The sequence below is a fragment of the Rhinolophus sinicus genome, chromosome X (assembly GCF_036562045.2).
Source record: "Rhinolophus sinicus isolate RSC01 chromosome X, ASM3656204v1, whole genome shotgun sequence".
Classification (NCBI taxonomy): Eukaryota; Metazoa; Chordata; class Mammalia; order Chiroptera; family Rhinolophidae; genus Rhinolophus; species Rhinolophus sinicus.
The window spans coordinates 92,943,015-92,967,171 of record NC_133768.1 but is presented as its reverse complement, the minus strand read 5'-3'; the positions used below and the strand labels follow the sequence as shown (position 1 = coordinate 92,967,171).

The 24,157-nt window shown below is 39.1% G+C and overlaps 1 protein-coding gene across 21 annotated transcripts in view; it reads left to right on the top strand.

The window, feature by feature from the left end:
• The window catches only part of ENOX2 (ecto-NOX disulfide-thiol exchanger 2), a 432,409-nt gene that overhangs the window by 220,451 nt on the left and 187,801 nt on the right, over positions 1–24,157 (top strand). The window contains exon 4 of one of the 21 annotated variants that reach the window (XM_074323650.1): positions 19,052–19,125. The exons of the other annotated variants lie outside the window; for them this stretch is intronic. The gene's annotated coding sequence lies outside the window, so the exon portion shown is untranslated. The remainder of the gene's footprint in view (positions 1–19,051; positions 19,126–24,157) is intronic. 21 annotated transcript variants of the gene reach the window in all.

Here is a 24,157-nt window from a genome sequence, read left to right as displayed (position 1 = left end):
AAAATTCCAGAAATAAACTGTTCCTAATTTTTAAATTGCATGCTGTTCTGAGTAGTTGGATGCTGCCCTCCCACTCTCTCCCATCCAAGTCATGAACCATCTTTTTGTTCAGCATGTTCATGCTGTATATGCTACCCATCAGTAGTCATTTAGTAGCCATCTCAGTTATCAGATTGACTGTCACTGTATCACAGTGCTTGTGTCCAAGTAACTCATATAGTAGCCTCATGCTGCCTCACAATGCCTAAGTCATTCACCTCACTTCATCATTTCAGCATTGTATCATCTCACGTCATCACAAGAAGAAAAGGGTGAGTACACTACAATAAGATCCTTTGAAGAGAGAGACCCCTTTCACATAACTTATTACAGCATATCATTATAATTGTTCTATATTATTAGTTATTGTTGTTAATCTCTTACTGTGCTTAATTTGTAAATTAAACTATCAGAAGTATGCCTGTCTAGGAAAAAACATAGTATGTAGAGCGTTTGGTACTATATTCACATCTGTTTCAGTCATCCACTGGGCATTTTGGAACATATACTCCACAGATAAGGGGAGATGACTGTACTATTTTTTTTAACATATTTATTCTGTCTCACTTTATTTAAAAGGACATGCTCGCTAAACTTTATTCAATGCAAATGGTCCCATGCATTCCTCTTATTCCTTAGTTCGGAAGAACTCTTTGTTCACCAATAACATTCTTTTTTTTTTTTTTTTACTACACTAATTTTCAGCCTGATTTTTTCACTAATTAATGTATCTTGGCATTTTTCCATGTCATGTCAGTAAACAGATCTACATCATCATTCCTACTGCCTACAAAGTATTCTATTATATAAATATATCATTTAATTTATTTAACCAATTTTCTATTATTGGACAGTTGGGTTGTCCCTAGTTTATTTTCTTCTTATAGCAGTGCCATAACAGACATTCCTCATATGCACATCTTTTCACACTTATATTTTAAATATTTTTTCCAATTTTTTAGAAATCATCAGTTATTTTGATGATGCCCAAAAGAAAAGAAAAAATCCTACAACCCTCTCTTCTAGGACAAACAGATGTTTTCATACGTGGCAACAGGGTTCAGTTATATTAATGTGGACACAGAGCCAGAGGGACTAGAAAGTCACCTTCTCTCATGGGTAGGTTGAATTAATGTACCCACCCGATAGTAAATAACAGCTTTGTCACCTAAAGCATGTGCATATCAATAGGTTTTTGTGAAAGCTTCTAGTGACATTGAATGTTAATGACTGACAGTGAAACATTGCTTCAGGAAAACATAATGGCCCAAAGGAAACTGGAAGGCTCTATTAAAAAACAAACAAACAAACAAAAAAACCTATAGCACTTCTAGCAGGATCAAATTTCTGATGGAGATAATAGAGTTGGCAGTCAGAAAAGAAGGTGGGAAAAGCAGGAAGGTACTATGTCCTGTAGAAATGGGCTGAACACAAAATGCATTTGGAAACCCAAGAAACTCCTCTCTGCCTCTGGAGCATTAGGCAAGATGGGATACAGAGTGAGAGTTATCGCTGTACTGCTCCTGTGAGACAGCCACAGCGTAATTGCTGCATCAGGTGTACACATGAGTGGGGCTCTCACTTCACCTTAAAATTTCTTAATTCAGACACATTGGATATTCATCTGATCCTGAGGAACTCTGCTGATTATAGGTAGACCACCGGGCTGGGCATTTTTCAGTGGATTTGGTAAATAGAAAGCCAGTACATGGGGAGGCCTAAAAATCAGTGTTAATCACATTGAATAATGACATCACAGAAGAGAACAGCAAGAAAGACCTAGTGTTTCTGTTTGAAAATACTCAGCCAATGGTAGAAATGCATTCTCCCTGTAGTGATTCATCATCCAGATGGAAAAACAGACTCATCTTTAATATTCTGCACAATCATTCGCATATAAACAGTTAACCTTTAAAAATGGGATGTCAACACTCGGTCTTTACCCAAAACGTTTCTTCCAAATTGCCTGATGTACTGCATGACATCCATGATAGGTAAAGAAAAGCCCAATTACCCGAACACATGGAGACAGAGAAATGTATGCCTTCTTCCTTGTCAAGCCTGTGATCTTCAGTCTTTTCTCCCCTACGCGCCACTCTCAGGCTCTCTTTTCCTTCTCCACACTGTCTTCAAGAAGAGAGCCATCCTATCACTGCTCTCCCTTGTCTCTCTTCTTCAGAGGCCAAGCAAAAGAATACAGTGGTACCTCGGTTTTCGAATGTAATCCATTCTGGAAGACCATTCAACTTCCGAAACGTTTGAAAACAGCCGACAGCTAGGCCTCAGGATCTTGCACTTGTCAGATACTGCGTGACATGTTCGACTTCCGAGGCGTGTTCGAAAACCATAGCATTTACTTCCAGGTTTACGGCATTCATAAACCGAAATGTTCATCAATGGAAACGTTCAAAAACCGAGGTACTACTGTTTTATTTCCTCTGAGATCCCCTGTGCTGAAGTGAGCTCAAGAAGGCTTCTTCAGTAGCAGCCTGGGTGCCAGCAACAGAGCTGCCTGGAGGACTTTCAGCAACTTTACTAGTTCTGACTCTAATCCAGAGCTTCTTAACCTTCATTAATTGTGTCATATGCCTCCCAGTTTCCCAATTTGTAAGAGCAATAACTAATATTCCGGTGAAAGCAGCAAGTGCTATCTCTGTAGGTGAACTGGATCTCTGCAGTACACTGGATTAGCCTGCCAAATTGGAAACCATGCTATGATCTGGGACACATATCTGAACTGTAATGGAAAGAGTGAGGCCTGTTTCGACTCTGCTTCTTCTATCCATATCTTTTTTTCTTTTCTTTTTTTAAATCTTGTTTTTAAATTTTGAGATAATTAAAGACTCACATGTAATTGTAAGAAATAATAGAGAATCCATATATTCTTCATTCAGTAACATCTTGCAACATTGTAGTATGAGGTCTGACAATTAAGTTTGTGAACTTGCCACCATGCAGTTACATTGGCAGCACTGTACAAACAGCTTGGTAAGGTTGCATAGCCTTGGTATATCAGTGTCTCACAGCTGAGTTCCTGTTGACATGTGGTGGTGTCTTGCTGAGTGGTGTTCATTATTGTTGCGTATTTTTGTGTGCCGACGCGAGAATGCCTGACCTTGAATTAGAGCAATGAACAAACATTAAATTTCTTGTTAAACTTGGCAAGAGTGGAAGTGAAATCAGGGACATCTTAGTCCAAGTTTATGGGGATAATGCCATGAAGAAAACGACAGTGTACAAATGGATTAAACGTTTTTCTGAGGGGAGAGAACGCGTCACTGATGAAGAGAGATCAAGTGGCCAGTAATGAGCAGAACTGAGGAAAACATTGCAAAAATTCGTCAAATTGTGCCTCAAAATCATTGGCTGACTGTGAGAAGCATAGCAGAGTGGAAGTGAAATCAGGGACATGTTAGTCCAAGTTTATGGGGATAAACTTGGACTAACTTAACTAAGTAAACATCAATAGAGAAACAGGAAAATCTTAACTGAAAATCTTGGCATGAAAAAGGTGTGTGCAAAAATGGTCCCGAAGGAGCTTTTGTATCACAACAATGAACCAGCTCACACAGCACTGTCTGTGTGGGAGTTTTTAGCCAGTAAACAAATAACTGTATTGGAACAGCCTCCCTTCTCACCTGATCTGGCCCCCAATTACTTCTTTCTTTACCCAAAGACAAAGGAAATATTGAAAGGAAGACATTCTGATGACCTCAGGACACCAAGGGTAATACGATGACAGCGCTAATGGCCATTACAGAAAAAGAGTTCCAAACTTGCTTTGAAGGGGCCACTAAGCACTGGTGTGGTGCATATCTTCCCAAGGGGAGTACTTCAAAGGTGACCATAGTGATATTCAGCAATGAAATATGTAGCACTTTTTCTGGGATGAGTTCGCAAATGTAATTGTTAGACCTCGTACAATAGAAACACCAGGATACTGACATTGGTATAGTCAAGACGCAGAATAGTTAATCACCAGAAGTATCCCTGTTGTTGCCCTGCCTCCCTTCTGCCTTACACTAGCCACAAATATGTTCTCCATTTCCATGATTTGGACATTTCAGTAATGTTATATAAATACACAGTACGCAACCTTTCTGAATTGGCTTTTTTCTTTTTTTTCTTTTTTTTTTTTTAAATTAAATTTATTGGGGTGACAATTGTTAGTAAAATTACATAGATTTCAGGTGTACAATTCTGTATTACATCATCTATAAATCCCATTGTGTGTTCATCACCCAGAATCAGTTCTTCCATCACCATATATTCGATCCCCTTACCTCATCTCCCACCCCCACCCCCTTACCCTCTGGCAACCACTAAACTATTGTCTGTGTCTATGAGTTTCTGTTTCTCATTTGTTTGTCTTGTTCTTTTGTTGTTTTTGGTTTATATACCACATATCAGTGAAATCACATGGTTCTCTGCTTTTTCTGTCTGACTTGTTTCGCTCAGCATTACTCTCTCAAGATCCATCCATGTTGTCACAAATGTTCCTATATCATCTTTTCTCACTGCGAATAGTATTCCATTGTGTATATATACCACAACTTCTTTATCCATTCATCTATCGAAGGACATTTTGGTTGTTTCCATGTCTTGGCCACCGTAAACAAAGCTGCAATGAACATTGGAGCACACGTGTCTTTATCTCTAAATGTTTTCAGATTTTTGGGTAGATACCCAGGAGAGGGATTGCTGGGTCATATGGCAATTCTATTCGTAATTCTTTGAGGAACCTCCACACTGCCTTCCATAACGGCTGCACCAGTCTGCATTCCCACCAACAGTGTATGAGGGTTCCTTTTTCTCCACAGCCTCTCCAACACTTGTTACTATTTGTCTTGTTGATGATAGTCATTCTGACTGGGGTGAGGTGATATCTCATTGTGGTTTTGATTTGCATTTCTCTGATGATTAGTGATGTTGAGCATTTTTTCATATGTCTATTTGCCATTTGTATGTCCTCTTTGGAGAAATGTCTCTTCAAGTCCTCTGCCCATTTTTCAATTGGGTTGTTTGTGTTTTTGTTGTTGAGTTGCATGAGTTCCTTGTATATTCTGGATACTAGCCCCTTATCGGAGGCACTGTTTGCAAAAATCTTCTCCCATTCAGTTGGTGGCCTCTTTATTTTGTCAATGGTTTCTTTTGCTGTGCAGAAGCTTTTAAGTTTCATATAGTCCCATTCGCTTTATTTTAGCTTTTACTTCCATTGCCTTTGGAGTCAAGTTCATAAATGCTCTTTGAACCCAAGGTCCATAAGTTTAGTACCTATGTTTTCTACTATGCAGTTTATTGTGTCAGGTCTTATGCTTAAGTCTTTGATCCATTTTGAATTAACTTTGGTACATGGTGACAAATAGCAGTCCAGTTTCATTCTTTTGCACGTGGCTATCCAATTCTCCCAGCACCATTTATTGAAGAGGCTGTCTTTGCTCCATTGTATGTTTTTAGCTTCTTTGTCAAAAATTATCTGTCCATATTTATGTGGTTTTATTTCTGGGTTCTCAATTCTATTCCATTGGTCTATGTGTCTGTTTTTCTGCCAATACCATGCTGTTTTGATTATTGTAGCCCTGTAGTACAAGCCAAAGTCAGGAAGTGTGATACCTCCATTATTGTTCTTTTTTCTTAAGATTGCTTTGGCTATTCGGGGTCTTTTGTGGTTCCAAACAAATCTGATGATTTTTGTTCTATTTCTTTAAAATATGCCATTGGGATTTTGATGGGGATTGCATTGAATCTGTATATTGCTTTGGGTAATATGGCCATTTTAACTATGTTGATTCTTCCAATCCATGAGCACGGAATGTCTTTCCATTTCTTTGTGTCTTCTTCAATTTCTTTCAAAAATGTCTTATAGTTTTCAGCATATAGGTCTTTCACATCCTTGGTTAAGTTTATTCCTAGGTATTTTATTCTTTTGCTGCAATTGCAAAAGGAATTGTTTTTTGTATTTCTTTTTCTGAGATTTCATTGTTAGTATATAGGAAGGCAATGGACTTTTGTGCGTTGATTTTGTAGCCGCAACTTTACTGTATTCGTTGATTGTTTCTAATAGCTTTTTGGTGGAGTCTTTAGGGTTTTCTATATATAGCATCATGTCATCTGCAAAGAGTGATAATTTAACTTCTTCATTCCCAATTTGATGCCTTTTATTTCTTTCTCTTGCCTGATTGCTCTGGCAAGGACTTCCAACACTATGTTGAAAAGCAGAGGTGATAGGGGACATCCCTGTCGTGTTCCTGAACGTAGAGCAAAGGGCTTCAGTTTTTCTCCATTAATTATGAGATTAGCAGAGGGCTTGTCATATATGGCCTTTATTATGTTAAGGTATTTTCCTTCTATACCCATTTTATTAAGTGTTTTAATCATAAATGGATGTTGTATCTTGTCAAATGCTTTTTCTGCATCAATTGATATAATCATATGATTTTTGTCCTTTATTTTGTTTATGTGATGTATCACATTGATGGATTTATATGTTGAACCATCCTTGTGCCCCGGGATGAACCCCACTTGGTCGTGATGAATAATCTTTTTAATGCATTGTTGTATTCGATTTGCTAGAATTTTATTTAGGATTTTTGCATCGGTATTCATTAGAGATATTGGTCTGTAGTTTTCTTTTTTGTGCTGTCCTTACCAGGTTTTGGTATCAGGGTAATGTTGGCCTCATAAAATGAGTTAGGGAGTACTGTCTCTTCTTCAATTTTTGGAAGAGTTTGTGCAGAATTGGTATTAGATCCTCTTTGAAGGTTTGGTAGAATTCACTAGTGAAGCCATCTGGTCCCGGACTTTTGCTTTTGGGAAGGTTTTGGATGACTGATTCAATTTCACATTGGTGATCGGTCTGTTTAGATTTTCCAGTTCTTCATGGTTCAGCCTTGAAGGCTATATGTTTCTAAGAACTTGTCCATTTCTTCTAGGTTGTTGAATTTGGTGGCATATAGTCCTTCATAGTATTCTTGGATGATCCTTTGTATTTCTGTGGTGTCCGTGATAACTTCCCTTTTACGCTTTCTGATTTTGTTAATCAGTGTCTTCTCTTTTATCTTAGTAAGTCTAGCCAAGGGTTTGTCAATTTTGTTAATCTTTTCAAAGAACCAGCTCTTTGTCACATTAATTTTTTCTATTGTCTTTTGTTCTCTATTTCATTTAGTTCTGCTCTAATTTTTGTTATTTCCTTTCTTCTGCTGACCTTGGGTTTTACTTGTTCTTCTTTTTCTAGTTCTTTAAGGTGTAACATGAGGTTATTTATTTGGGAGTTTTCTTGTTTCTTGAGATAGGCCTGTAATGAGATAAATTTCCTCTTAAAACTGCTTTCGCTGCATCCCAAAAATTTTGGTAGGATGTATTTTCATTGTCATTTGTTTCTATGTATCTTTTGATCTCTCCTCTAATTTCTTCTTTGACCCAGTCCTTCTTTAAAAGTATGTTGTTTAATCTCCATGTATTTGTGTTTTTTCCCGCTTTCTTTTTACAGTTGATATCCAATTTCAAAGCCTTGTGATCAGAGAATATGCATGGTATGATTTCAATCTTCTTAAATTTGTTGAGACTGATTTTATGTCCCAATATATGGTCTATATTTGAAAATGTTCCATGTACACTAGAAAAGAATGTATAGTCTGATGTTTTAGGATGAAGTGCTCTATAAATGTCAATTATGTCCATTTCATCTAATGTGTCATTTAGGGCTACTATTTCATTATTTATTTTCTGTTTGGATGATCTATCCATAGCTGTGAATGATGTATTTAAGTCCCCTAGTATAATTGTGTTTTGGTCAATTTCTCCCTTTAGTTCTGATAGTAGTTGCTTGGTATATTTCGGTGCTCCCTGATTGGGGGGATAAATATTGATGACTGTTATGTCTTCTTGTTGTACAGTCCCCTTCACCATTATGAAATGTCCATCTTTGTCTCTTGTTATCTTTTTCACCTTGAAGTCTGTTTCATCTGATATCGTTATGGCTACACCTGATTTTCTCTGGGTACCATTTGCTTGGAGTGTCAATTTCCACCCTTTCACTTTGAGTCTATGCTTGTCCTTGTAGCTGAGAAGTGTCTCGTGGAGACAGCATATGGTTGGGTTTAGTTTTTTGATCCAATCTGCTACTCTGTGCCTTTTTATTGGTGAGTTCAGTCCATTTACATTTAGGGTGATTATTGATATGTGAGGATTTCCTGTCATTCTATCTTTAGTTTTCTGGTAAGGCTGTGTCTCCATTGTTTCTTTGCCTTTTGTTGTTGTCTATTATTTCTGTGTGGTGGTATTCTATGATGTTTCCTCTGTTTCTTCTTTTATTTCAGTATATATTTCAATTCTGGATTTATTTTGAGTGGTTACCCTTAAGTTTATGTAAAAGAAAGTTTGATATTTAGAGTATTCCATTTTCTTCAGCACGCTTACTTTCTCCATTCCCATATTCCGTTCAGGCCTTTACTCTCCCCTTTTTGAGTTTTGGTTGCCACAAATTGTCCCTGTTGATGGTGGTCGAATAGCCTCCTTTAGTATTTCTTGTAGTGCAGGTCGTGTATTAGAAAATTCCTCAGCTTCTGTATGTCTGGAAAGGTCTTTATTCCTCCTTCATATCTAAAGGATATCTTTGCTGGATATATTATTCTTGGCTCATGATTTCTCTCTTTCAATAGTTTGAATATTTGGTTCCACTCCTCCTGGCTTGTAGAGTTTCTGCTGAAAAATCTGATGATAATCTAATGGGCTTTCCTTTGTAAGTTACCGCCTTCTTTTCCCTGGCTGCCTTGAGGATTCTTTCTTTGTCGTTGATTTTAGACAGCTTCAATACAATGTGCCTTGGAGAAGGCCTGTTGGGATTGAGGTAACTAGGTGTTCTATTTGCTTCTTGGATTCGAGGGTCCAGTTCTGTCCACAAATTTGGGAAGTTCTCATCGACAATTTGTTTGAATATATTCTCTGTTCCCTTCTCTCTTTCTTCTCCTTCTGGTATGCCCATTATTCTTATATTGCTCTTTCTGATGGAGTCAGAAAGTTCTTGTAGAGTTCTTTCATTTCTTTTAAGTCTCAAGTCTCTTTCTTCTTCTATCTGTGTCATTTCCAGGTTTCTATCTTCGATGTCACTGATTCTTTCCTCCATCTGGTCAACTCTACTACCTAAGCTGGTTATTTCATTCTTAATTTCTTCTATTGAGTTCTTAATCTCCAGAAATTCTATTTGGTTCTTTTTAAAATTTCAATCTCTTTCGTAAAATGCTCATGCTGTTCTTTGATTGAGTTTCTGAGTTCATTTAACTGCCTATCTGTGTTTTCTTGTATCTCGTTGAGTTTTTTCAGAACTGCAATCTTGAATTCTCTGTCATTTAAGTCACATATTTCTGTATCTTTAAGTGCCTTCTCTGGAGATTTTTCACTTTCTTTCTGAGCTATCTTGTTGCCTTGGTTATTCATGGCATTACTGGTTTACTATTTCTCTTCCTAGACATCTACAGGAGTGACTTCTGCAACAGGTTGATAGAAGAGGTCTTTCTTTTGTTTGCCAGTACTTGTTGGTAGAATGTTTTATTATTTCTCCAACTGCAACTTATTTTCCTTCTCCCACACAGTAGTGCTATGTTTTCTCTGCACTATTCCAACTTCTCACACAATGGGGGGATTCCCTGGGAGACGGGCTTCTCCTCTGTTAATAGTTCGTCTAGGTCACAGGGCACAGTGTCCCGGTGGGTATGCGGAGAGCTTTTGATGTTCCAAAGCTCTTCCAGCTCCTGATTCAGAGCCCGTATGTTTCAGCAGTTCTGTTTACTCCTGCAGGGATCCGCCCAGATAGGTGGGGTCAGGGGCGTGGTGAGTTGTGAGAGGTGGCCCAGAGCAATGGCGGGACCACCACCACATCCGGTCCTGCTTCCACAGCTCTCTCCCCTTTGCCGGAACTAGTTGGGCTGTGAATTTGTGTCTGAGTCCACAGTTCTCAAAATAGCAAATTTTCTGTTGTTTTGACCTGACACTGCTACTGTTTCGCTTCTAGCACCGGGCAGGTGGGGGCGGGGCGAGTTCTGGGAGGGAGGAGGGGCGGCTAGTCTCAGTGCCTAAGGCTCCGCTTCTCTGCTCGGCAGTGCGGGCTTAAACCACCGCTTTCAGCCTTTTTCCCTCAGTCTTTTCTCCGAGGTCTCTGCCGTGAGCGTTGGGTTCAGCCGTGTTATATGCTGTCCCTCAGCCCTGTGGAGCCCTGGCGGAGCCCTAGCAGTCCGAGTTCTCCTCACCGCAGCTGCGGTAGTTCCGGGAAGCAGCGAGCTCGGCGCACTGAGCGAGGTCTGCGCCCTCGCTGCCTGGCCTCCGCACTTCTCCCTTTCCGCCTCCCTCCACTCGCGCGAATCTCCCACCTGTAGGTGATTTCAGTCGGTAGTGGGCCTCTTCGTCTTGCCTGTCTGCTGTGCAGGGAATCCTTTGTGGAGTTTTTGTTGTTCTATTCTTTGTAAATTCCAGGGGAGCTTTACAGAGGCTCACCTCACTCCGCCATTTTTCCGGAAGTCCCTCTTTTTTTCTTTTAATTAAAGTTTATTGGGGTGACAATTGTTAGCCATGTTACATAGATTTCTGGTGTACAATTCTTTAATACATCATATATATATGTATCACATTGTGTGTTCAACACCCAGAGTCATTTCTCTTTCCATCACCATATGTTTTTGTATTTGATCCCCTTTACCCTCATCTACCACCGCCCTCCCTTTCACTCAGCATAATTCCTTTCAGATTTATTCAGATACTTGTGTGTATCAGTAGCTGATTTTGTAGTATTCCATTGTGTGTTTTTTCCAATAGCCAACTATTATGAATGAAGCTACTATACACATTTATGTACGTGTTTTTTGCAACAAACATTTATTTATTTATTTATTTATTTATTTATTTATTTATTTTGTACGTGTTTTTTTGTGTGAACGTAAGTCTTCATTCCTTTGGGAATAAATGTTTAGAGTACAATTATTGGGTCATTTGGTGGTTGCATGTTTAACTTTTTAAAGAAATAGCCAAACTTTTCCAAAGTGACTGTACCATTTAACGTTTCCATCAGCAATGTGTGAGTAATTCAGTCTCCTCACATCCTCACCAGCATTTGATGTTTTTATTTTTTTTTTTTTTAATTTTAGCCATTCTGACAGGTGTGTAGTGATCTCTCACTGTGGTTTTAATTTGCATTTCCCTAATGGTCAATGATGTTGAACATCTCTTCACGTGCAAATTTGTTATTTATGTATCCTCTTTGGTGAAATGTCTGTTCCCATCTTTTGCCCAATTTCTAATTTAATTATTTTGTTTGTTTTTTCTATTGAGTTTTCAGAGTTCTTTAGACTTTCTACTAATCCTTTGTCAAATATATGATTTGCAAATATTTTCTACCACTGTAGCATTTATTTTCATCCTCTTAATAGGATCTTTCACAGATCAAAAGTTTTTAATTTTGATGAAATTTAGTTTATTAGTTTTTCCCTTTATGAGTCTTAATTTTGGTGTCAAATCTTAGAACTGCCTATCATTAGATCCCAAAGATTTTTCTCCCCTATTTTTTTCGTAAAGTTTTACATCTAACATTTAAGTCTGGGTTTTATCTTGAGTTAATTTTTTACAAGGTACATGACTTAGTTCATTTCTCTTTTCTTTTTTACCTTTTTTTCTCCCTACAGATGTCCAATTGCTCCAGCAGCATTTTTTGAAAATCATTGAATTGATTTTGCACCAATGTAAAAAATCAATTGTGAATATCTGTGTGTTCACATCTTTTTACTCCTGGCAACATGTCCTCCATATACACCTCTAAAACTGGCAAAGAGAGCAAGGCAACCAAGGATGTTATGGCAATGTGCTTTTTAGTAAATAATACTATAGAAATAATAGTAGCTAAGTGTGCCAAAAACTTTACACACCTTATTATATATATTCCTCACAACATCCCCTAATACGCATACTATTACCACCATTTTGCAGATGGGAAAACTGACTCAAAGAAGTTAATTACCTTATTCATAGTTAGTGGTGAATCTGGGAGTCAAAACCAGGTATTAATCCTAGAGTCCATCTTAAATACTAGGTTACTCCTCTCAAAACCAGTTCTTCATGTGCCAGACCATCCAACGCCCCTGGGTAAAAGACAGTGCTCTAATCTATCATGGTTATGATGGCAGCAGCAGAGGACTGATTCCTGTTTGAAAGTGAAGGCAAGTCAGCACTGGTTTACAGCAACTCCTGGTTGATATCAATGGCTTTCTGATTCTTCAAGAAGAAGTTCTAACTGAGGCAGCAAACCCTACATGTTATCTAGTCCATCTGTCCCCACCAGCTACTACAGTATAAACCATCAAACTGCTCTAAGGCTATGCTCCCTTTCCCATTCTATTCTTGGATATGTGATCCCTCTGCGTGTATATGGGTGTATATATGTGGAGGACAGAGGGAAAGAAGGAATGCTAGTGAATGTTAGCAGGGACTTGGGCCAGTGCCAAGATTGGAAGGAGAAAACACAGGAAGGGAAGCAGAGACTGTGGTTGGACTGATTTTCTGAAACTCCAATTCCTTAGTTTTCTAGAAAAAGAATCACACTGTGTAAAATGGCTCAAACTTCTCTCTTTCACTCATGCTGATTGGGATCTTCACCCAAACACGAACACGTGGTGCCCTGATGATCCTGAGGACCACCTGGAAGCCTCTTGAAGACCATTGATATTATAGGCAGCTCTGGCTAAATGCCCTTTATTATAAGCTGCTATGGCTACAAATACAGTTGTTATTGCTGTGAGGGCTCTAAGATATGGGAAATGTATACTGGAAACTTCCTAGCAATTGAGAAGACTGGCGGATTAACTATGATGCTTTTAGTGTCCCTGAATTTGATCTGGGCCACTGCTTCCTAAATTCTCCAAAGATGACCTTGTATCATGTATAGGGAGCATTTTAGTTGATTGTCAGACCTTGAGATTTATGTGTCCTTCTTCTCTCCTACTTAACTGGTTACCTTCCATTTTGCATTCATTGAGCTTTTGGGAAGCAGTTTTATAGTTTGAGGTGGTTGGAGGGGTAAGGAAGCCTGAAGACATAAAGAGAGCAAAAGTGAAAAGGTAGTAGTTAATTACCAGCACGTGCTTTGGAAAGTGTTTTATTTAAATTCAAAAAGAACTCAGCTGCACAAATCCACGAGTAATATAAAAATTATGATGGTGTTTCATCACTAGTGAAAACTATTCCTCTTTGTGGCACTTGGAAAACATCCTGACACAACAACTCCAAACACCTCAGAAGTTTTTCCAGAATTCATGACATTTTAAGGTGTCTGAAAATTTCTATAACGTGTCCACAGGAAATCCAGGTGAAAAAAACAAGGAAAATATTTTATCTCTAGCAATTGAGGGAACATAACCTTGAACTTTGAAGGAGGGTTCTGTGGGCACTCATAGAGATTTTGAGTTCAATATTTGTCATTTTCTTAAAGAGAAAATAAGGCTATCATCACAAATATCCACTTCCCCTTTGGACCCCCCGAGCTATAGGATTTCAGGTATTTATTATATACGACCTGGTATTTATACAACCCAGTATTTATTATTATATTAACCGGGTCCTATAGTAAAATAAAACCGGGTCTTATATTAATTTTTGCTCCAAAAGACGTATTAGAACTGATTGTCCAACTAGGTCTTATTTTCAGGGAAACACGGTAGGCACAGGGGTAGGTGGGTGCTGGCACTGTAGGAGTCTGCCAAAGGCAAGCACACCAGAACCAGAAAGAAAAGCCTCTTATTCCTGAAATCTCTCTCTTGTGCTCCTACTGACAAAGCTTAACACTGTGCCGGCTGGTAAAGGTAAAATATTTAAAGGACCAAGAATGCTTTTCACAGAGCAAGCAACATGGTGAATTTGGAGCTAAGAGGCAACCAACCCCGCTTAGGTAATAGTAACTGTCTAATAGTGTTAGCTCCTAGCCCCAGCTCATGTTCTATGAGGTCTCTCTTCATCTTATAATATGGGCATGAGGGGATAGAAATCAGTTACCCTTTGTCTCCCTAAGTCTTTCATGGCCCCTCCTCACATCCTGTGTATACCTGCCCCAGGGGAAAATAGAAGCTTTATCTACAGCTTCACTACTCAACCTCTCCTTCCCTCACTACCAAGTTCAGGTTACCTTCAACAATGTGTCCTCCACCTACCTCCACTGTACCAGTTGGGATGGGGACAATATTTAACGAATGTCTAACATAGATTGCAATAGAAGTGGCAGAGTTTAGTAGTTAAGAGCATGGGCTTTGGAGTCAGGCTTGGATTAGAAACTTCACTCTGCCACTTACTGCCTGTGTGATCTTGGGCAAGTTGCTAAACTTCTTTGAACCACCATTTCTTCAACTGTAAATGGAGATAACCTGCAACTCAAGAGTGTTGTGAGGATTATGCATAAGTAATGTACCAAACATAATGCCTGACACCTATGGTATAAAGAAAGAAACCTGAGTTCAAATCTGGGCCCATCTTTTCCTAGTTGTGAAGCCTTTGAATTTACAAGACTTCAAATTTTGGCCCATCTTTTACTAGTTGCAAAGCCTTTGAACTTACAAGACTCAGTTTGCTCCTCCATAAAATTAGAATCATAATAATACCTGTATCATAAGGTTTTTGTAAGGATAAAAGCCATACAAAATGCTTATTGCAGTAATTTAGACAGAGAAGGCACCCAGTAAGTGGTAGCTATACATAAAGATGTGCCCATTAGGCACACCCATGAGGTAGTGTGCTATATATTTTCCATCTGTTAATTTGTTTACTGTCCTATTTCCTTTGTCTTCCCTCACACCCACCCTAGCCTCTAGATTCCAATATTCTTGAGCAGTTGACTGCCTGATGCTCCAGTGAGCAATCATAGACCACCAGCCACACTTTCCTCTCAGCCCAGAGACCCTCTTCAGATGGACACAGAAGGCCTTATTTATTCATTCTGGTTTCTGACAAAAGGTCCCTTGGCAAATAACTGGTTTCCTTAATAGTTATACAATTGCTTCTTTGAAGTTGGCCACATACCAAGGGAAGAAAGAGCCAACTCACAGACCTCTAAATCATCCTAAAATCGAAGTTTCATTCTACTTCCAGTCATTAGAGAGAGAAAGCGTGGGAAGAAAAGGGAAATGAGACTAAATCTTGTTGAAAAGAGCATGTTTTTCGCATGTCAGTGCAATGTATCCCTGGCAGGTGCAGACCAAATGACACGTACAAACTCCTCCTTTACTGAAAAAACAAACAAACAAACAAACAAAAAACTTCAGGTGCTTCACAAGGAGCCATTTATATTAACATGTAAATATTTGGTTAGACTATTGCATAAGTGAAATCTCTGGGTAATATATCTTAACCTTTGTGTTTGAAGCGCATGTGACTTAGGAGGCAGGGAGGGGTAGGAGTGAAAATTGGAGAAATCTGTAATTATCCAATTAGTTTATCCCACTGGGCATGCTTGTCAGCGTTCTACTATGCTGTGGACACCCAATCATTAGTTTCAGTGTACATCCAATAGGCATTGACCCTACCCAAGGAGCCTCTGCTTCACAGTGAAATTCTATACATAAAGGAAAGGGCTTTGCATTGTTGGAGATCTCCTTATATTACAGTTGATGAGGAGTAAAGGGCCTGTTCCTGGGATATTTCCTTGGAACTCACAAATAAATACTGTAGCAAGTCCTCTGCCTCGGAGCTACTATGTGATATGCCATTTGAAACTGTTCATTCGTGTGTACTCCAAGTTCCTTTGTCCGTGCAGCTTGCAACCTGAGAGGTGTCCCGGAAAGTAAGGTATCCATGATGCTCCTGAGCTTTCCTTTTGACATACATTTGTGAGAATTCCTATGTTTTAATTTTATTATTGTTGTCTGTATTATTTTATTTATTCCTACTTATTTGATGTTATTACTAAGAGAGAAACTCAGGTTTGACTCCCCAGCTCTAGGTTATGCTGAACACCTCATGCCCAATATCGTTGCTTAGACTTTCCCTCCAGGCAGTAATTATGATTCTGACTCACCCTTTTACCCAGTATATACCTAAGGAACTTTACGACTAGTATCTACTTACAATAGCTAGTATAGCTGCAACCATCACCTCCAGAAACAGAAATTAGTCACCTTGCTGATTTCCAACATGTCCCATCCAACTTTCTCAGCAATTTCACTAGCATTCTTACAAAGTAAAATTAACAATAAATGGCAAAGACAAGCTTACCCAAACCAAGGCCTTGGAATTCAGCCAGTGCCCCCAGTAGAGAAGCAGTTGCTACTCATTGTGACACAGCCCCAGTGAGTGGACATGTGCAGGTGGGGATAGGTGAGAGCGAGGTACTTAAGCAGCTACTGTGTGTTGAGGTGGAGTAGATATACCACCTAGAGACCCGGACTAGGATAACAAAGGGTTTTTAAAGGGCACAAAAACATGGCACTTTTATTTTCACTGCTTCTAATGGTTTGCAGGGAGAGCTCCCTGTTGTCCAGCCGCTGCCATTTTTTTCTTTTAATTTTTGCTTTATTTACTCAAGCAGGAGACAGCAAGGACAGCTACTCGGTATCTTCCATATATCTCTTCTTCCCAACTACCTCTACCTGACTCACCTTTTGTTGCATGGATTGGAAAAACTGTAGATGTTAAGATTTTTTTGTTGTTGTTATTTGGCTGAAAACAGCACTGAGAGGCAATTTTAAATAATAATTTCTTTAAAGAAAAAAACACATTTAACAGATAAAAAGTGATTAGCGTATCAGCCCCTGAGGGGGGGGGGACAGAATAAGAGTAGATTCATATTTCTGTAGGAAAGGGTTTTTACATTTGGGTTTAATATAAGGAATAACTTTGATCACAAAGGTTTCATTGAACATTAAGACAGATTACTTCAAGAGACTACAGCCATAGGTAGGAGTATCTGTTTACTTATGCTGCATGTTCAGGTGAAGATAGGTCCCCGACCTATCTTCCGCCAGTGTACACTGGATGGCCATATCAGTTTTAAAATATTAAAAAACTTCTATACCAGTTCGTAAATAGGTACTTCCAGGAGCCCCCTAAATGATCACTGGCAACTCTGACCAATACATAATCACTGCCCAGATCCCCCTAAGTGACTACCTGTTACCCAGGGCACCCTGATCCTCCTGGTATCCTCCAGGTTTCCCCATAGTCTAGCAATAATGGATTGATGTCTAGCACCACAATGGGGTCTCCCAGGCCCTGCTCCAGTGCTTAAGTTTAGTGTTCAATTCTATTTGGAAGCTCATGCCATACTGGTGTTTGAATATTTTAAATATTATTCCTGGTTGCTCTGATCTTACTCCCATAAGCAGAGGTCATTTTTGTAGATACAACCAATCAGCTTACCAGAGGACCCCTAATGGAGTCTATTGCTCTTGCATAGGCTAAGTACAGTTAGTGAAAGAAGAAATTAATATGGAAAATATTAGCAAGATTAACTTGGGGAAATGTTTATAAAAGTTGGGGAAAGCATTTCTACTTAAAAAACAACAGCAACAACAAATAGTATGAACCACAATTATTGGCAGGCATTACAATGCTGTCAGCGGATTGAAGAAAGTAAAAATTGATAGCACTATACTAGCTATTTGTTCAGCCACTAGTCTGTGTCCTGGGGTAAGTTAACAATATATAATGGGTAAGTACCATCCCTGCCGTCAAAATTCTTACAATCAAGCAGTGAAAACATCGCAGGCACCCAGTTAACTATTCATATAAAGTAAAATGCTGATAGCCATTTAGAGAATCACATTAGCGCTAAGTATCTCTTAGAAAGGTACAGTCTCAGTATATTTTCCATGGTACAAGAGAACCCCTAGAGAACTGGAAATGTTTCAGTTCCTGTGAGAAAAATATAAGAAGGGGTTCACTTAGACAAAACCAGATTATCTCTGTGATATTAAATTAGTATTAAAGAAAAACTTATTAAAATCAGTAGAACGATACAAAACTGACCATTGAAGGATTCCTTTTGCTCCTATGATGGAAACAAATTGGATAATTTTGACTCCCTTATTATCCTCTATGAAATTATCTTTGCTAATAGAATGCAAATATCATTGGTAAAGAAAGAAGAGCAGAGATGAATCATTTATAATGAATGTTCAAATAAAACGCATCAGATTCAGAAAGTTACATTATTATATTGCCTAAATAAAACCAACCAAGATTTCCCACTTCAAACAGGCCTTTGTGTATAACACACTTGTTAAAGTGCAGTGACTAGAACACTGATTCTTCCTGGGTAATTTTGGACTTAGTACGAGTATTGCAGAGGCTTTCTGGAAACCCAACAGAGTCTTCTGGCTTGAGGTTCTCGTAGCCATCTTGGAGGAGGATGCATCCTTCTTAATTTACTGGTATCCATTTGGCTTTCTTCATTTATGATTAGCAGTCTTCTGCCCCAGACTTCCTACCACCTGCTGGAATGGGAAGGGGAATGCAGGATGGCATGTTTTGTACCATCCCTAATCCACTCACCTTCCAGCCTTACCATGGGGTCTCTGGCACTTGCCAAATGGCTTCCCTGTGTGAGAAGCTCTTAGGCATTGACATTGCACCAGTGAGTGGTCGGGAAGGGGCTCCCTATGTGTTAGACATCAGATTTAGCTTACTCTTTGCCTTATTCACTGAACCAGTTCTCACTGAGTGCCTACTGTGCATCAGTTATAGCCCCTTTCACTTTATTCCTGGAAGGCTATCTTCCTTTCTTTTCCCACATGGTTTGGCCAATTCGCCGGTGTCCTGAAATACATCGACCTCAATTCTCCCCTTTGATGAGCATAAGTGGAATTTCATAATCCCTACTAAACTGTATTGTGACTCTGTCATATGTATAAAGGCTACAGACTCTGAGTTAAATTGTAAGCATCAAATTAGTTTTATTGCAAAGGTCAGGCTGTTCTCCTGGCATTCTGTTGTGCTTCAAGGTGAGTCACTGCATGCTTGACCAAAACCTTCCTGGTTGTATTTAAAACAGATTTCAAGATATAGCCAGATTGAAAACCAGACATTTGGAGATAAAAGACTGTGTATTCTGAACCCCTGGAAATAGTAAGTAGCCACAGTGATTTTATGTGTGTATACAATACATCATCATCTCCGGGAGATGGCTCAGCACCTCTTGCTCCCAAAAGCAAATGTCTGTTCATCTTTTCCACCTAGCTGCTCATGTCAGAGGAAGGAAATATTTCTTCCCAAATGACTTCTAAGCTTACTTGCCTGAGAAGTCCAGCTCCTGGGGAAGCAGGACCTATCAGTGGAATTTTGCTCAAAAAAAGACATAATTATATTCAGATAGTGGCAGACGCCTCTATCCTGGTTCCCTTTAACCTTCACCTGTCTTCCTAATTTACCATGGGTTCTCTCTTTCCAGCTCACCTCCTTCAGCCAACCCTACTGTGAGTTCCTGAACTCCTGATATATGTGTCTAATATACTCGTCAGTTCAAGTTCTGCAAGTAACATTCATGTAATAACTTGCCATTTATATTCCTGCAAAAAATCCAAAGATGGACCGTGAGGCTATAAAGTAGCATCCAGGCTAATGTCAGAGCTATACCATTAAGGTTTCGGGGCTGGGATCACAAACTTCTTATAGCATGACAGTTCCTTTGGGAATAATTGTCTCTCTTTCAAATTTCCTCAAAAGAAATACCAACAGTCAGTTTTCTATTCCAGAGAATAGGTCTTGTAGAAGGAGATATAGTCAGATTGCCACTTTGAGTTTAGTTCTTCTCAGTGAGAAATTTATTAGGAGATCTAGGGAAGCTCTGTAAACGGTTGCTCCTTATAATGTTCAGCTTTCACCTGTGACAGTCACACTGCTGACCTACTGTGTGCAGGACAATGTGTGTGTTCAGTGGTTGGGTTTTATAGAGTAATCCACATCCCCTGTCTAAGTCTCCTACAGGTAGTTGTGTTTGCAAGACAAGACAAGGTGACGTATAGCCTGAGGCTATGGAGCAGAGGAAAGTGGAGAGTAACGTGGCTTAGGAAGGCGTCATCTAGAATATCGATGAACACTAGCTAAGTCACTGAAACAAGTCCAAAGTGCTTTTTTCAGGAAAATTCAATCCCTCCTTGAGGGGTCTAACACTCCATCTAGACAAACATACAAGTCAAGCACCTTAATTTCTGAAATAGAATGACACCTTAGCCACTTTATATGTCTGATAGCTAAAACATGTATGCCTCTCTTCAGCCTACACTGCAGACTTTCTGCCTTTCATGTGCTCACCAGAGCACTCCCAAATTGAACTATCTGCCCTCTAGCTCTTAGATGTCTTTAGGGATATGTCAACCCAATGTACTTGCCTGAGAAGCACTATCCCCGGGAAAGCAGTCCCCATCACTGGAATTTGGTTCAAAAATGACATGATCATGTTCAAATAATGGCATACACCGCCATCCTGTTTCCCTGTAACCTCACTTGTCCTTTTAAATTATTTCATGCTCTCTCCTGTTCATCTATTTTGGCCGCCCCTATTGTGAGTGCATTCACTGCTGATGGAAATGTCTAATGTACTTGTCAGTTTAAGTTCTACTGGTAACATTCATGTAAGAACTTACCAACATCTCACCTTTCAGGTTTTCTCATTCTTTTTCTCTAACCAGGAAGACAAAGAGGATTGTCACTTTATACTTAGGCCTTCTATGGAGTCTTGATTGGTCTTTATTTTGTGTGTGAATTTGCCCACCTCCACCTTAAGTAGATTATAAGCTATCTGAGGGAAGTAACTATATTTAGCTTCTCTTGTGTCCCTCTCAGACACTAACAAAAAGCATAATCGGGGCTCAGTAAGTACCATTTGTTCATTTGTGAAACTAGGAAATACTATTAAAATGGATTATACTGGTTTCTGCATTCCAGTGCACTCTTTCTTTTCTTCTCTAAAGTAAAATTTTACTCTGAGGTTTTGTTGTAACCTGACAGAAGTAAAAATGTTGTCTGTGTTTCTGTGCCTTGAGCTACAATCAGAAATTCCAACTGTAGTGACTTAAGGAATCTGTGCTTTTCACTGTAGCTGAAAGAGTGACGAAAAACTCTGATTCACTGCATTCAGTAGGCACTGCCATCATTGAAAGAACAGCCCAAAGCCCTTTGCCTCTGTATCTGCACCTTGGCTCCCTTTATAACTCACATCCTGTTATGGAATGGTGGTGCCACTTCTGCTAATTTTCACTTAACCTCTCCATGCTTCCCTGATTTCTTCAAAAAACCCCATCAATATCAACCTGCCTTCCAGGGATGTTTTTGAGGAAATAATGCTGATAAGAAAACATTCTCTATGGGAGAATATTGATGACGGTTGTTTTGTAGCCACAAAAGGAAAGGGCACTCAGCAATAATTGGGGGCCATGTTTAGGCACCCAACCAGTCATTATCATTACTGCTCGGGTTGATTCTAATGCATCATAATACTGCAGTTTGTAATCCACATGTAGGGGGGTAATTTATTGGCAGGTGGTGATTGTTAGTAGTAACAAGTAGTTTAATTCAGAACATAGTTATACACATCTCTTGTTTTCCTTCCTTCCATTGTTTGCAAGTCTAATTTTATACCCTTTGGCCTATCCTATTTTCTCCTATTACACTGCATATCACAGTATTGTTTTTTTAGTCTTTAAATAAGCTCAGTGTCTCAATGAACAGCTAGAACACAGGAGATTGATTTAGAAAAGCAGTTTAAGTGGCCAAGTCCAATTTAAGAATGGTGGTGGATTTTATCACTTTGCTTTATTAATGGACCTCATTCCCGCTGCATTGAGTTTCTTTCCCTAATGTATTTGTATAAAAGCCCTTGCCTCTCCCATTAACCCCTTTGGCTGGTGTTAACTCATTCCTGGGTGTTTGTTGCCATAGCTGCAGCCATCCCTCAGCTGGAGCCCTAGTAGTGGCCCCTGCAGAGACCATGGGGGATTGACCTGCTTGTCCCAGGCGTCAGCTGTTAGGCGGAGGGCAAGAGCCTTGCAACCTCAGAGGTCAAACAGCCTGTCCTATGTATGTAAGCTGTGTCTATTTTTTTTCTTAGCAGCAGATCGGCATGTGGCTGTCCAGCCTCAAGGCGGGGAAACGTGTGGGAACATTACCAGCACTCTTCCACCCTCATCCCCTCCTGGGCACCCAAACAGATAGCCTAGCTCCATATTCAAAAAGATGATCAATATTCCCCCTCTGTTGTTTGAATCTCTTCCTTTAACACCTGCTGCAGCTGTGGGGAATCGTGTACAACTTGCAACTGTTCACTGAAATAACTGCCCGCTGTTTTATGGAGCATCTCTTGTGTATAGTTTTGTTTATTTACAGATTTGATTATGTCATTTGCAGAATGGAAACGTGGTTCTCCACTACTTACTCTCATTCTTGTAGATCTTCAAGGAAAGATCCTTTTAAAAACAAAATGGAAATAGCATGCAAATGATTTTGTTAGTATCTCACAGGCAAAAGCCGAGGCCTTCAGAAAGTCCTTCAGGCACAAACTGATCAGGTGATGAGCACATCTTGCATACATTTCTATTTCAGTTACCAGCTGGCACCATCCTCTGACAAATGACTAAGAAGAGAAAATATTAGATGCCTGAAATGTGTGACTTACATTCTGCCCTAGGCTCCAGCACTGATGTAGTTTACAGCAAACACAACTCCCACACATGCAGATTGGGCAGCTACAATGGGGTTTACGGAAGATGTTCAAAGGTGGAAAAGTTTCCACATAGACCTGTAATACAGAGTTGTAAAAGAAAATATAATTTTGTCTGTGCTCTGCCAGCTTTGCCAGACAGCTGGCAAGTATAAAATGTGGATTTGCATCAGGCTTAGAAAATTTATCAGTTTCTAGTCCTTAGCTTTAACAGAACTGATATAGCACCAACAATAGCAACAGAGCAGCAGTATCATTAACAACTAGCATTTATAAAGTATCTTCCAGCTTACAATTAATTATCTCTTGTTTAACCAACCCTGTAAGATCAGTATTATTGTTTCCTACATTTTTTGATGAGGAAACCAAGGCTCAGAGACATTAAGTGACTTGCCCAAGGTCACACAGCCAGTCAATACCATAGTCTTCTGACTCCAAAACGCTGAGGAGTCATTGTATATTGCCATGCTAGGCAATATACACAGCACTGTCACTCTGATCTCTATCCCACTGCCACTTCCATGTCCCCAAACCTCTGTGTAAACAAATTAAGGCCCATTCGGGGATTTGCTTGAAGAACAAAAGGAAAGCCATGTTAGTAACATGTTAGCCATGTTACAAAAGAATTACTGTCTTTCCATATGGGTTCACTAATACATGATAACTTTGACACTTGTGTTTGTTCATAGATCATAACTACTGGACAAGCTGGGTGGGGGAAGTGAAGGAGAAGGGAGGAATGTGAGGAAGAACAGCACAAATTAAAACTCCTGGCATCTAAAGAATCTTTCAGAAATTCATATAAAACATTTCTGAAGGGACAGAATCATCACATATAGTAGCACTATAAAGACAAGAAAGGAATGATTAACACAAAATTTACAATAATGATTATCTCCGAAGGGAGATGAAAGGAATTAGGGAGGGGCGCATGGTGGCTTTTCACAGTAATAGTTATATTCTTATTTCTAACTGCATGTTGGGTACACAATTTTCATTGAATCATTGTTTTTTGTACTGTACATTTGTTTCTTAGAAATTCCCCTTTGTATCTACTCAATATTTAATTTAAAAAATGATAAAAACACAGTGTGAATCAGTGGAAAAAATAGGATTTGTTATACAGAAGTTCACTTTACCTTTTTTTTAATTAAAGTTTATTGGGGTGACAATTATAAGTAAAGTTACATAGATTTCTTTTTTTAATTTATTTTTTAAATTTATTGGGGTGACAATTGTTAGTAAAATTACATAGATTTCAGGTGTATAATTCTGTATTACATCATCTATAAATCCCATTGTGTGTTCATCACCCAGAGTCAGTTCTCCTTCCATCACCATATATTTGATCCCCCTTACCCTCATCTCCCACCCCCCTCCCCCTTACCCTCTGGTAACCACTAAACTATTGTCTGTGTTTATGAGTTTCTTTTTCTCATTTGT